This window comes from Rousettus aegyptiacus, unplaced genomic scaffold (genome assembly GCF_014176215.1).
Source record: "Rousettus aegyptiacus isolate mRouAeg1 unplaced genomic scaffold, mRouAeg1.p scaffold_m13_p_4, whole genome shotgun sequence".
In the NCBI taxonomy this organism is placed as follows: domain Eukaryota; kingdom Metazoa; phylum Chordata; class Mammalia; order Chiroptera; family Pteropodidae; genus Rousettus; species Rousettus aegyptiacus.
In genome coordinates this window covers 98,585,443-98,598,142 of record NW_023416307.1, presented here as the reverse complement: position 1 = coordinate 98,598,142, position 12,700 = coordinate 98,585,443, and the positions used below count along the sequence as shown (strand labels likewise).

The 12,700-nt window shown below is 38.6% G+C and overlaps 1 pseudogene; it reads right to left on the bottom strand.

The window, feature by feature from the left end:
- Positions 1-7,468: 7,468 nt before the first annotated feature.
- Positions 7,469-9,076, bottom strand: LOC107512491 (annotated as a pseudogene).
- Positions 9,077-12,700: the final 3,624 nt, after the last annotated feature.

Sequence of the window (12,700 nt, the reverse complement as noted above, 5' to 3'; positions counted from 1 at the left end):
AAAATTTTAAGATAGAGAATGTTTGAATGTAAGATTAGAAATGATAGAGAAGAATTGAAATAATGTTAGAAAGAACCTGAAGAACACAACTTTCTGAAATTAAAAAAATAGAAGAAACTAATAGTCCGGATTGAAATGTTTTGTTTTCAAAAAAAGAAAAATTAAATAAAGTTTGCAGAAGTCAGGCATGCTTGCCAGGACCACAAGCCACCATGTCTTTACCTACTGACACTGGTCCATCTCGGCCTATGCTTTTCTCATCAGCACTATGTCGTGCCCCAATGAAAAAAGACAGGGAGCATGCCAAGCAGCATAAATATTGGAAAGGGCCCAGGAAATTCACAGTCTGACATGAAAAAGAGGAATAAAAGAAACTGCTTATAGTCAAACCGTATTCTGTGTGTATACTCAGCATATCTTAATAGCAGGCATGACCGAAGCCACTGACCTAAAACATGGGGCACACGCTGGGCCCAGGCAGAGCTGTGTAAAGAAGAGTATGCAAGACGGGCTGAAAAATAGTGAAATAAGTGGAGTAAAAATATCTTATGCAGAAGAAATGGCATGAAAAAGGTGACTGAGGTAAGGAACAGAAAACCGAGAGTGTGTAAGAGGACATGCAAATACATGTATATAAAACTTTGAAAAACTGTGGAGATTAAAAACACAGATAGTTACATGTGAAGGATTGTAAAAAAAAAACCTAAAGAAAAAAATGAAGTAAAAATAATTATACTGACTGAAATAAGTCAGGCAGAGAAAGATAAATACCATAATATTACACTTATCTGCAGAATCAAAGAAACAAAAGAACTAATAAAAAGCAGACTCGCAAATATAGAGGACAATCTGGTGACAGCCAGACAGTAGAGGGGGTGGGAAGATGGAAGAATGGGGTGAGAGTTTAACGAATTAAAAATCAGTAGTGGATAGATGATCACATGGATGGGTAGAAATGCAAAGGGAGTACAGTTAGCATTAATGTATTTAAGTGAAGAGACAGATAAAGGAAAGTGCAATTGAAGGATCATTATATAAATTATATAAATATCTAACCAATGAAGTGTATACTTGAAATGAAAAAAATAATAAAAAAAATTAGAATGCAAAAAATATAGATTAAAGGGCAGGGAGATAATAGAGTCAAGAAAACATCAACGTGAGCATCATAGCCAGGCCAGTATCAAGAGCTTGGACAATAGCTGTGATTTATTAACAGCTAGTCCTTCCTCAAAGGAGCCTCTACTGGGCAACTCACCTGTGCCAGTCCAGGTCTCGGATGGGCTGAATTCGTGTCAATGCATCCCTGCCCTCCCAGAGCTCCTATCTGGGTCTTCCCACTGAACCAGGCCTGGTCGATTCTAATTGGCAGAAGAGGAGATGGAGGACAGCACCAGGCAGAGTGAACACTCCAAGGGGGAAGGGGGCAGGCCGAAAGAGTGGCTGCTGCTTACTTCTTGGTCAGCCAACAGACTAGGAGCTATAGCAGGAATATCAGCGACCCGGACAGCCCAGGCAGGGGGGACAAGGGAACCCCTCATTGTGGCCAGCTGCCCCCTGGAGTTCCCGGAGTCTGGCACAGAGCTGGTTCTTCAGGAGGGGGCAAGATGGTGGCTCCCAGACCTACCTATTCCTGGCCATTTCCAGGTCTGGTCTTTGGGCAGCTGCACAGAACCTGGCCATCTCTTGTCCTGCACTGACTCCGACACTTGCTTTCTTGATCCCCGCTGGCACTGGGCTTGGGCCGGGTGGTGACCAGAGGGCTTCATTCAACAGCATACATTAGATTTATGTGTCCCAGACCTGGAATGACGTGTTAGTACTCCTGCCTCCAGCTGGGACTCCATTGATAGCAAACTCCCCCTGAAGGCCCCACTAGTATGTCGCACCACCTCCTCCCTAGCCTAAGCCCAGGCCAGCCCAGAGGGGTATGGTGCTCATGCTCCACTGGCCCCAGGGTTCCTGGACACCCCATGAGAACCAAGGCTGCAGAAACCTGCTCTGGCCTCTGCCTGAGGGTCGGCCATTCGTCTCCAGCCTACTTGGAGCCCAGCCTTACCTGTCACGCAGTCACCTCTTTCACCACCCAAGTCGTGGCTGCCTCTGTACTCTCTCAATTTACCTGAATGCCACAGCATCTGCCTTCAGCCCAGTGGCTGGTTCAACCACCAGTCCTCAGTCCAAAGATGGGTGGTCACCAGACAACATCGGCAGTTTCAGGTCTGCTTTTGGTCAGGAATTCCAGCTTCTGCCACTTTCCTGCTGGAAACCTCATTGAGTCCTTCTGTGACACTGGCCCAGGTAAATATACATGTCACACTGAAAGGGACAGGGTCCTTCTGATTCCACTCCCATAAGCTCTTGGAACGGAGAACGAGACCCTGAGAAGACAAACAACCAAAAGTGATGCAGGGCAGGGCAGGGCAAATTTCCCTGAGTTGGGGAGAGACCGAGCCCTGCACTGAGAGAAGAGGGGGGTCCTTTGGCGGAGAGTATAGAAAGAAATCAACACATTCGCCTAAGTTAGAGTCCAAAGGAAAGTTTGTTAGAAGAGGGATAACACTCCACAGACAGAGGGAGGTCTCCTCTCAGAGGCAGAGAGTGAGAGGGACAGTGAGAGAGACCTGGGCAAACATAGTAAAGGCACTGAGAGAGATAGGCTGTCAGTGCTGAGTGCATACCCACACCAGTATACAGGTCTCAGATTAAAGGTGTGCATCTGAAATTTTTTTCAAATTAGAGAACAATGATTCCCCAGTAGGTTTCTTGTGGTAAAAAGTACACAGGGCAGCAGGTTTTGGTCTCAAATACCCGAGTCAGGCATTCCAGGTACTACAGATTTCAGGATATGTCAGATCTTTCTCTTTTTTCTTTTCTTTTCTTTTCTTTTCTTTTTCTTCTTTTCTTTCTTTCCCTTTCTTTCTCTCTTTCTTCCTTTTCTTTCCTTTTCTTTCTTTCTTTCCTTTCCTTTCCTTCCTTTCCTTTCCTTTCCTTTCCTTCCTTTCCGTTCCTTCCTTTTTCCTTTCCTTTCCTTTCCTTTCCTTTCCTTCCTTTCCTTTCCTTTCCTTCCTTCCTTCCTTCCTTCCTTCCTTCCTTCCTTCCTTCCTTCCTTTTCTTTTCTTTCTCTTTATTTCTTTATTTCTTTTTCTTTCTTTTTTTTCTTGCTTGCTTGCTTTTTAAAATTTCAGCATGTTGTTTTCTGCAGGTTCTTTTCAATATTATTATTAGTTTTTAAATAGTTATGTGTTATTTTATTCACAAAAAATGTATGTGTAATAGGAAAACCGAATATTTTAACATGCAAAGTTTTGCTATAAAAGTAGCATACAGAAAAACGCTGATAATACACACACCACTGTTCACTTTGTAGTCATAAATTACCTGTTTAATTAAAAATTTAAAAATGAAGCTTAAAAAATAATACATAGTAAAAATTTCATAATGTGGAAAAATTTTAGCTAGAAAGAAAACATTACTCTATGTCCTCGATCCAAATCAGCAAGGGTAACTATGAAGAATTCTGGTATATTATCACAGAAAAATTTCATAATTATAAAAAAGAAAATATGTAATAGGTATTTTTTCACAAATGAAAACATATATAATTGCAAATTGAAATATTTTTACTTAGCTGTCATTCCGTAGTACATATAGATCAATGCATATCGATCTACCCCTAGTCTTTTTTTTAACTTTATTTTATTATTAGTTTCAAGTATACAGTACATTGGTTAGACATTTATACAGTTTATACAATGATCCTTTTAATTGCTCTTTCTTTCCTATGGCTCTCCACCAACCCATTACATTAATGCTAACTGCATTCCCTACCATCCCGGTGACCATCTATCAACTACTAATTTGTACTTCATTAACCTTTCACCACATTCTCCCAACCCCCCAACACTCCTCCCCTCTGACCATCTCCAGATTGTCCTCTATATTTGTGAGTCTGTTTTTGATTAGTTTGTTCTTTTTGTTTCTTAGATTTTGCGTATAAATTAAATCATATGGTATTTGTCTTTCTCTGTCTGACTTTCTAAATTCATTCTTCTCTAGCATTTCTAATCTTATATTTGAACACTCTGCTTTAGAATTTAGATTATCTAAAATATAAGTTCTTAGAATTTTAAAATAACTGCTCATTTAATTTTTGTTAATAAATTTGATGACTAATAATCTTTTTAAATTATTTATTATTCTTTTTTCTGAGTTATTATAAGCATAACTCTTCAATGTCCACCTGCATTTGAACATTCAATAATTAATTATATTACTCATGTATTTTCTTAAAATAGTTATTTTACTTAATCACTGTTTCTTTGTCTTTGTATTTATTCTTATGTTTTAATATTTTGAATTTGTATACAATGTTCCATTTTGGGTTCTGTTAGCTCTCACAAAATGTTTGATATTTTTAAAATAATTTCCATATACTGAGTTATTTCAAACTCAAATATACTTTTTAATTGTGCAAATAAACTTGTTTCTAGTATTTATGCCTAGGAATTTGAGGTTTTCTTCTTTTCCCTAATAAAATGGTTTACCTTTTTTACTTGTTCATAAATACTTGAAAAAAAGGTGTTCACTGTTCATGTCAAATATGATTTTAATATATACTAAATAGGTTCCCTACAAAAATTATGTGAATGAGAGCTTTCAAATGCTAAAGTTGATTTACTTGACCAGTCGTAACATAGGAGTACCGAATTAATTTTTTTTATATTTTTAAAGAGGTTGCCTTTTCCCCTTCTTCTTTTTGTTTAAATTCAGATATTTTACTCTGGAAAACACATATGCACCTACTTCAAACATAAAAAATTAATCGGGGAATAAATACCATAAGATCATAAACGAACCATTGTGCAGCAAGATAAGCGAAATGGATCCATTGGTCCTCCTAGCCCCAAGGTGCTTGCAGGAGGGTTGAAAAACCAGGGTGCTGGATCCCCACAGACTGCTGAAAGAAACACAATGGAAATGGCACGTTCCTAATGATGAGAAAAGCTTACAAATAAAATCAAAATTAATTCAAGTCCTACCGTGAAACACAAAAGAGAAAAGGAAAAGAGATCAATATGATCGGAAACAATCACTTTAATAGTAAGTTGCTGAGCTTTTGTTGGACCTCCAATCCCAGATGCCTGACCATGAGTCAGGGCACCTGTGAGAGGTCACTCCTTTATGGCATGTGTGATCTGTCTGTGATACTCTTCTAATCCTGAGGTCCCCCGGTGACATACAGCAGAGGAATCGGCCTTGTCTGTAAGGGCTTCCACTGCAACAGGTCCCTTGGACTTCCTGAAATCCAGTGGAAATCTCTTCGGTAACTAGAAGAGATTTCCACTGGATTTATCCTGGTTCATGGCCACCCTTCTGCCCCAGCCTTCCTTTATATGTTTGGCTGACTCTGAGTTTCCATAAGATCTCTGAATGTTACCTGCTAGAGTAAATGCTTAATTTTAAAGTGTGTGTCCTGACCTCGTGACAAGTCATACTGATGTCCAGGCGTTTTTGGTGCTTCCTTTCCTCACATCTCACAGTGTGCTTCCTCCCCTGGCTACATATTCTAGCCATTCTCTATAATTAAAAAAAGGATAATGAATACTAGCAACAGCGTGCACTAAACAAACCAGTGAAATTGATTTTTTCAACCTGCCTGTCTCCTTAATCTGCCAGTTATAAATCTATCCCTGAAACTCAGTTCATCGGGATTTTATTAATTCAGTGGTACCTAAACCTAAAATCTGTTGGTTTTAATGATATCGATGTTTCTAAAGGCCAAGCCAAATGGCTTTCTCAACTTTGTCTCCTAAGAGTCTAAAAGTCTCCAAAGAGAAAGCTAAATTAACAGGTTACCCCTGCATTGTGTGAGCAACTCATGTCATACAAATAACTAGATAGATAAGTATGACTACTGCACTTGAAATGTATTGAAAGGAAAAAGATAGATAATAACACATCAGGTCTCTATTGTGATTATTTTAACAACTGCAATAAAAACCCACAGTGGTTTTTCAGTCAAGAATGTCTGGGATAAAAGTAGTATTAAAATGTGACTCTTCCAGGCCAATTTGTATTTCAGACTACATGACCGACTCTAATTTAGAACAGGCCATATAGATTTGGAGTTAAGGGAAAGAGGTGCTGACAGTCATGCCCATGTTTCCACTTGACCTTCTGCTCTGATGTTGCTTACAAAATCAGGATTATTAGTGACAGTGAGCTACTAAGGTAAAAAGCTATTAAGTATTAGGAATATGAGCATCGAAAAGGAACTAGAAAAGATAATGCACGTTTTTTTTTTTAATAAAGATGAATTAGAGGGAAAAAAGTGTAAAGGAACTAAATCATCAAAATGTGTAGGAAAGAAAAATATTTTGGGTTATCCTGACAAATGACAAATCAGAATTGCTTTTATTCATACTTCCCAGGCATCATTTTATTCATGTTACTGATCTGCTATTTACCGTTTTCCTCTAACAATATGTAAACTGCATAGAAATCAATGCAAATACAGGAAAGAAGAAAGAAAAATAACCCCTTTTTCAAGAACACATGAAATTCTTTTATAATTATTAGACCAAATCATCATTCTCTGTTTCCATACTGTATTGTATTCCATAAAATAGAACGGTTGATTTTTACCCTACTCTAGGGACTTTTATTTAATTTTTAAGACCTTTTAAGCGATGAGGCTGCTTTAACTTATATAACAGAGGGAAGGGACAACAGAAGAGAAAAAGACAGCACAATTTTCTGTGTCGGCTCAACTCCACAAGACCTGGATCCTCACCATCCATTTGGAAATGAAACTTAGATTTTTACCATGTAGATGACTTTTAAATATGTAACTTTTTACTCAGGGTGAAAGCACTGGTCTGTTCTAACTAGAGTACCAGTAAAATGTGATGGTTTTATTTTAATAAAGAAAAAATGTAAATTTAGCAAGATAGGTATGTTTCCTATCATTTGCAAGCTAAATGGAGAAAAAGTATTATTTTTGTTATTATAATTATTAAGACAGACACAATAATCCTCAAAATGGATGGGTGGCTTAGGAAATGCAATATCATGTCCAAGTTGCTGAGTGTTTTGAACCAGAGTAAACCTCAACCCAACCAACAATGAAATGCCCTGTGACCTTGGTAAACACAGCATGACACACTCCCATGCAGAAAAGTCGGAATTGCTGCTGTTACTGCTTGTCACCATCCCACCCAAGTCACCCAGGAGAGGCTGCAGGATTTGGGCGACACCCAGTGTGAAGCATATGCTTCATCAAACCAATTTCTGAATATATTTTTTATAAATATATACAAATCTGTTAAAGGCACTGGAAATGTCTTTGACTGGAAGAACCCAGTATTGCAAGATAATGAATTCACGGAGTGTGCAAGCCTGGGTTAATGTCAGCAGGTAGCGATTCGTTTGCTCAGTCTTTTTCAGAAAACGGGCCATTGTGGGATTAGGCATCAGCCAAAGACACCTTCTCAGGACAAAATTCAGGACTGCTCTGATGCAGTGCATTGGGTCTGCTCTTGATAACAGCATAGCAAAACATTGGTATCACCATCAGGAAGAAGTAACTGGTGTGCATCATAAGCAAATTTATTAATGAATGGTCATCCTCTGAAACCAAAACTGTAAACTTGGGATTTAAAGCATGATAGACTTTTCCAGTGACTCTCTTTATAACACTGAAAAGGATCATAATTTTTAGCATATTTTGTGTTGGCATCTCTGGTAGGTGTAAAGATTCCCTGCCAGAGCGTGGAGTCGATGTATGTGTCAGGAACACAGTGCGGTGTCTGTATAGTGATGGAAAACACACCAGGGGTAGCCATGAGGGTCATGCAGGATGTGAACAGTTTCTGCTTACAGTGATTGTGAAGTGCACAGTCCTCCGAGCTCCAACCTGCAGGCAGGGTAAAGGTAATGTTTATCTCTTCAGAAGCTTCCGTGCCCAAAAGTTTGTTCTGATGCCCTAACGTGGTCAAGTACAGAAGAGTGACACTGTGAGAGTACCCTCCATAGCGTTTAAATGGGTCCAGGGTAAGGGCAGTTGTAACTGAGGTATTAATTGGGCCTGAGTCCTCAAGAGCCTGCGGAGACTGGGGTGACACTCTGGCCTGCTTGCTGGTCATTGTGCTTTCCAGAGTTGTGGTGTTGTTAGCTACTTAGTCAGACATAAGCGACAGAGTAAACAAAGGAATAAGGGCCCAGCCTAGTGCCCATCCAAAGTACACCCCATTGGTAGTTAGAGAACCCCTCCTGCATATCCAGAGACAAAGGAAAGAAGGGCCCTAATTTTAGCTGGCCTCAACTGGGCACAGATACCTGTGTGAAATGGACTACCCTAATTTGCCCACAATTTAAGCTTATAATGCTATGTTTATACTTGGAAGTTCATGAATCTAATTATAACAGACTGAATTCTGAGTAAGCACATGTGCAGTAGGCAAAGGTTATATAGCAGCCAACTGTCAGTCAAAGTGACCTCACATATGAATCATCTAGGACCTCACATCGCTGCCCAAATATAAACAGACCTTCTTATTTCTACGCTGTTACAGTTCTCCACTGGGGCATACTCTGTCTTATCTCTTCACCTCCCAAATTCCACAGGGCTACAGCACTCCTTAGCATGGCCTGTCTTCTTCTAAAATATACTTTCAATAAATCTCACTTTTTCTAAATCTTGCCAACTTGTAATTTTTTGCTGTATCGGCAGGGAAGAGCTGGGGGACAATGCATCACACCATCGTACTCTCCCATGCCTCTGGGGTGACACCGGATTTCATGTCACCCCAGCAGTAACAGCGTTATTTTTGAGATGCTTTAATGTTTCATTCTCTGATATATATATCCAAATCATTAACTCACCACAGAAAAGGATACCAATCCTATCCATTTTCAGTGACTTCATCTCTTTGATTTTGAAGAAATAGCCCAAGATCAGTGAAGATATTGCCTTGGCCCTTACACGTATTATAAAGACCACCAGGAGAGGCTGACTGCTGATATACAGCATTAGGATATCCAGGGGGTTTATGCTGGACATCATTCTGATCAGTTCCACCTTGCTGCAGCGGGCAGCAGCACTCCCCAGCTCCAGCATGGCCAGCTGCTGGGTGGATGCCTGGGGCGAATTTTCCTATTTCTTGATTTTTTTCATTATGAAGGGCCTTTTTTTATTTACCACTTGAATATTTTTCATGCCAGACATCACCTTAAATCTGACTCCTTTAATGTTTCCCCCTCCCCTGATGCTTTCAGATGTTAATGTCTTGACTTTGCTCAAACTTGAATGATATTAGCATTAAATTTAGATTAATAGTTTCCTTGCTCACACACCATTCAAAACCCCCCATACAGATTGCTTTACAAGTGATCTTTACTAAACTTTCACTTACATGTGAAGTATATATTACAAAGTCTGTACCATCAAATAAAGTGGAGAAAGTACTAATCAATTTTTTTAGCCTCTGATATTCTTGACACCAGTTGGAATATGAGTAACCAGTTCTTCCCATTCCACTTAGAAATCTAGATGCAGTCATTCTACACACAGCTTATGGAATGGAGCACAATATCAGAAGATAAATTATGAACTGTAAGATTTATTCAAGAGTTATAACATATTAATTAGAAATGTATCATTGGCCTAAATGTAAAATCTAAAAGAATGGAACTGATAGAAAAAAGTCTAGCAGAAAGCGTGAGTGGAAATTTCTTTGATATGACAACAAAATCACAACTCAAAAAGAAAAAAAATGTTAAATTAGATTTCATGATATTTAAGAACTGCTTTTTAGAAGATGTTGTTGAGGAAATGAAGACACAAGCCACAGACAAGCAGTAAATATTTGCAAGTCACATATCTGAGAAGGGACTTGTACCCAGAATAGATTAAAAATACTCAAATTTTATAATCAGAAAACAACACAAAACGGACAAAATTTTTGAATTGATACTTTATCAAAGAATATACATGAACCCAAATAAGCATTTCAAAAGATGTTTTACATTTTATAAGGAAAATGTAAATGAAAACACGAAGGCAATAGAGAGACATCAATAAGATGGGTGATTAGCAAACCCCAGCATTTCTCCCGGCACAAAAACAATGATCTGACACCTGACCGCTAATGAAAATGTCTCTGAGAGAACACTGGAGTACAATTAAGAAGCTGTGACAACACTTGGGTACACAAAAACTGAGAACAGCTGTATAAAAGAGTGTAGGATGCGTTTGGCTGCATGGCTCCATCCTCAGGTCAGCACAGGACTGCACCAAGTGGAATCAGGCATGACTTTCCCTGTGGGAGAAAAGGAGAGCAGAAAGATCCCAGCAGCCCTGGTTACCACCACTGGTGCCCACAGCCTTAGCCTCTAAGAATGCCCCCAATCTTTGTCAACACTGAGCTCAGCTGATAGAACTTCCTGGAAGCCCCTCTGCTGTGCCCTCCTCCCTGGACCTGGGTTGTTATACCCATCTTCCAGCCCTGATGCTGCTGCAAGGATGCCCACACCTCAGATCTTGGTCTCTCATGGTGATACTATGCCCTGGATATGAGGCTACAATATAATAATTTCCAGAACTGACATCCACATGCACCCCTGTGAAGCAGTGCCACTGCACTTCTCCCAGAAGTCAGAACCCACACACACGCCACAGGACTAGTGTCTCCATATCCTCTTCAGAACTGTTGCCCTTCCTTGCCCCTGGAACTAGTGCCGCCACATACCTTTCAAATAGCATTCCTGTATCTCCCCACACCTAGAGCTGGACTCAGCACAGCCATGTACATTACCCAGCCAGTAACCTCCTTCCCATGTGCCAGTGAAAATGTCCCCCTGGCAAAGGCAGTCTACAAAGTCTGGAAGAGGTGAGTGCTCCTTCAAATGTGCAGACACTAGTGGGAACGTATGAGAAACAACAACAGCAGTAACAAAAATCAGGAAAAAAAACAACACCAAAAAATTGAAAACATTTTCAGTAGTTGACTCTCAAGACATGGCGATTAATGGATTTTTGACAAAATATTCAAAACGATTGTTTTAAACAAGCTCGTCAAGTTACAAGACAACACAGATAGCTGAACGAAATCTGGAAAACATGACTAAATGAGAAGTTCATCAGAGACAGAAATCATAAAATAGATTCAAACAAATTCTGGAACAGAAGACTACAATAAATGCAATGAAAATGCAATGACAGCATTGGCATCAGATTTGATCAAACAGTGGAGAGAACCAAAAACCATATATTCAGATCATTTGAAATTATCTAGTCAGAAGATAAAAAATAATAAAAATGTGTATAGAAAGCTTCTGGGACTTATGGAAAATGACTAAGAAAATCAATACATGCATTATGGGAGTCCCAGAAAAAAAAAAAGAAAAAAAAAAAAGACAGAAAGATTATTTAAAGGAATAATGATCAAAAATTTCCCAAATCTTGAAGGAAAAAACTGGCATCCAGATTCCAGAAGCCCACAACACTCCAAAAAGTTGAACATAAGGAGGTCTACACTGAGGCACAGTGTAATGTAATTAAATTGTCAAAAGTTAAAGACAATATTGCTAGCCAGGAGAAAGATGGGTGATGTATTCAAAGTTGTGAAAGAAAAAAAACTGCCCAATAAACATTATATATAACAAAACCATACTAGACTAAAAATAATAGGGAAAAAAGAACCTGAGGGAGTTTGTCAACACTAGACTTAAGTACCTGAAATGTTTAAGGAAGGTCTTCAAACTGAAATAATAACCGGCTAACTAGCAATATATGAGGATGGGAAAGAAAGCATAAACTCACCAATAAAGGTATAGACAAATACAAAATCATATACCACAACTATGGTAGTATGTAAATGACTTTTTAACACTCATAAAAACTAACACGAAAAAATGGGTCGATGGATACACAATAAAAATAGAAGCAAACCCTGACTATAAATATACAACATGAATGTGTGGGAGTAAAGTCCAGTTTTACTTCTAGGTACTTTCACCATAAGAAACTTTTCTTTAAATATCTTTGTTGCAAGGGCTTATGCCACATGACCAATCGGCTGAGAGGTAATTTTGCCATTAAAGAGAGAAAATCATGATAAATAAAAGTGAGTTATTTAAAAAGACACAATGAAATATGGCTAAATGAATAACAAAATGAAAGAGGCTCTTTAAAATGTGAGTAGCTTCATGGTGATACTGTGCAAATCACTTTTTTTTTTTATTTTGTAGATTGTTCCTAAACACTAGTATTCATTCTATGGAAAATGTGGGTTCAACTAACCCTGCACCCTCAAAGAGAACCCTGGTCTCTCTTTCTGTCTCCAGTGTAGCGTGTTCCTAATAAGAAATCAATTCTTGGGGCAAATCATCATCATCTGGAAGAAATGATAACTATTTTAAGACCAGTACCACCATGTCTACTGTCATTAATTAGAACACTATGAGGGCTACCTAGAATATATACGTGATACTAAAATAAAGTTACTGCAAGAACATTTTCAGTGGAGAAATGAAACCAAACAAACAAAATCTATCAACCAGTTATTTTATCTTTTGTGGCAAAATGACTTACAGCCAATTAATTATGCAGTGAAAATATTTGTGGAAATAATGTTTATGGGAAAGATGTTATGGTGAAAATGAGATATAAGAGTTTTTGTATGTGACAGAAGTCATT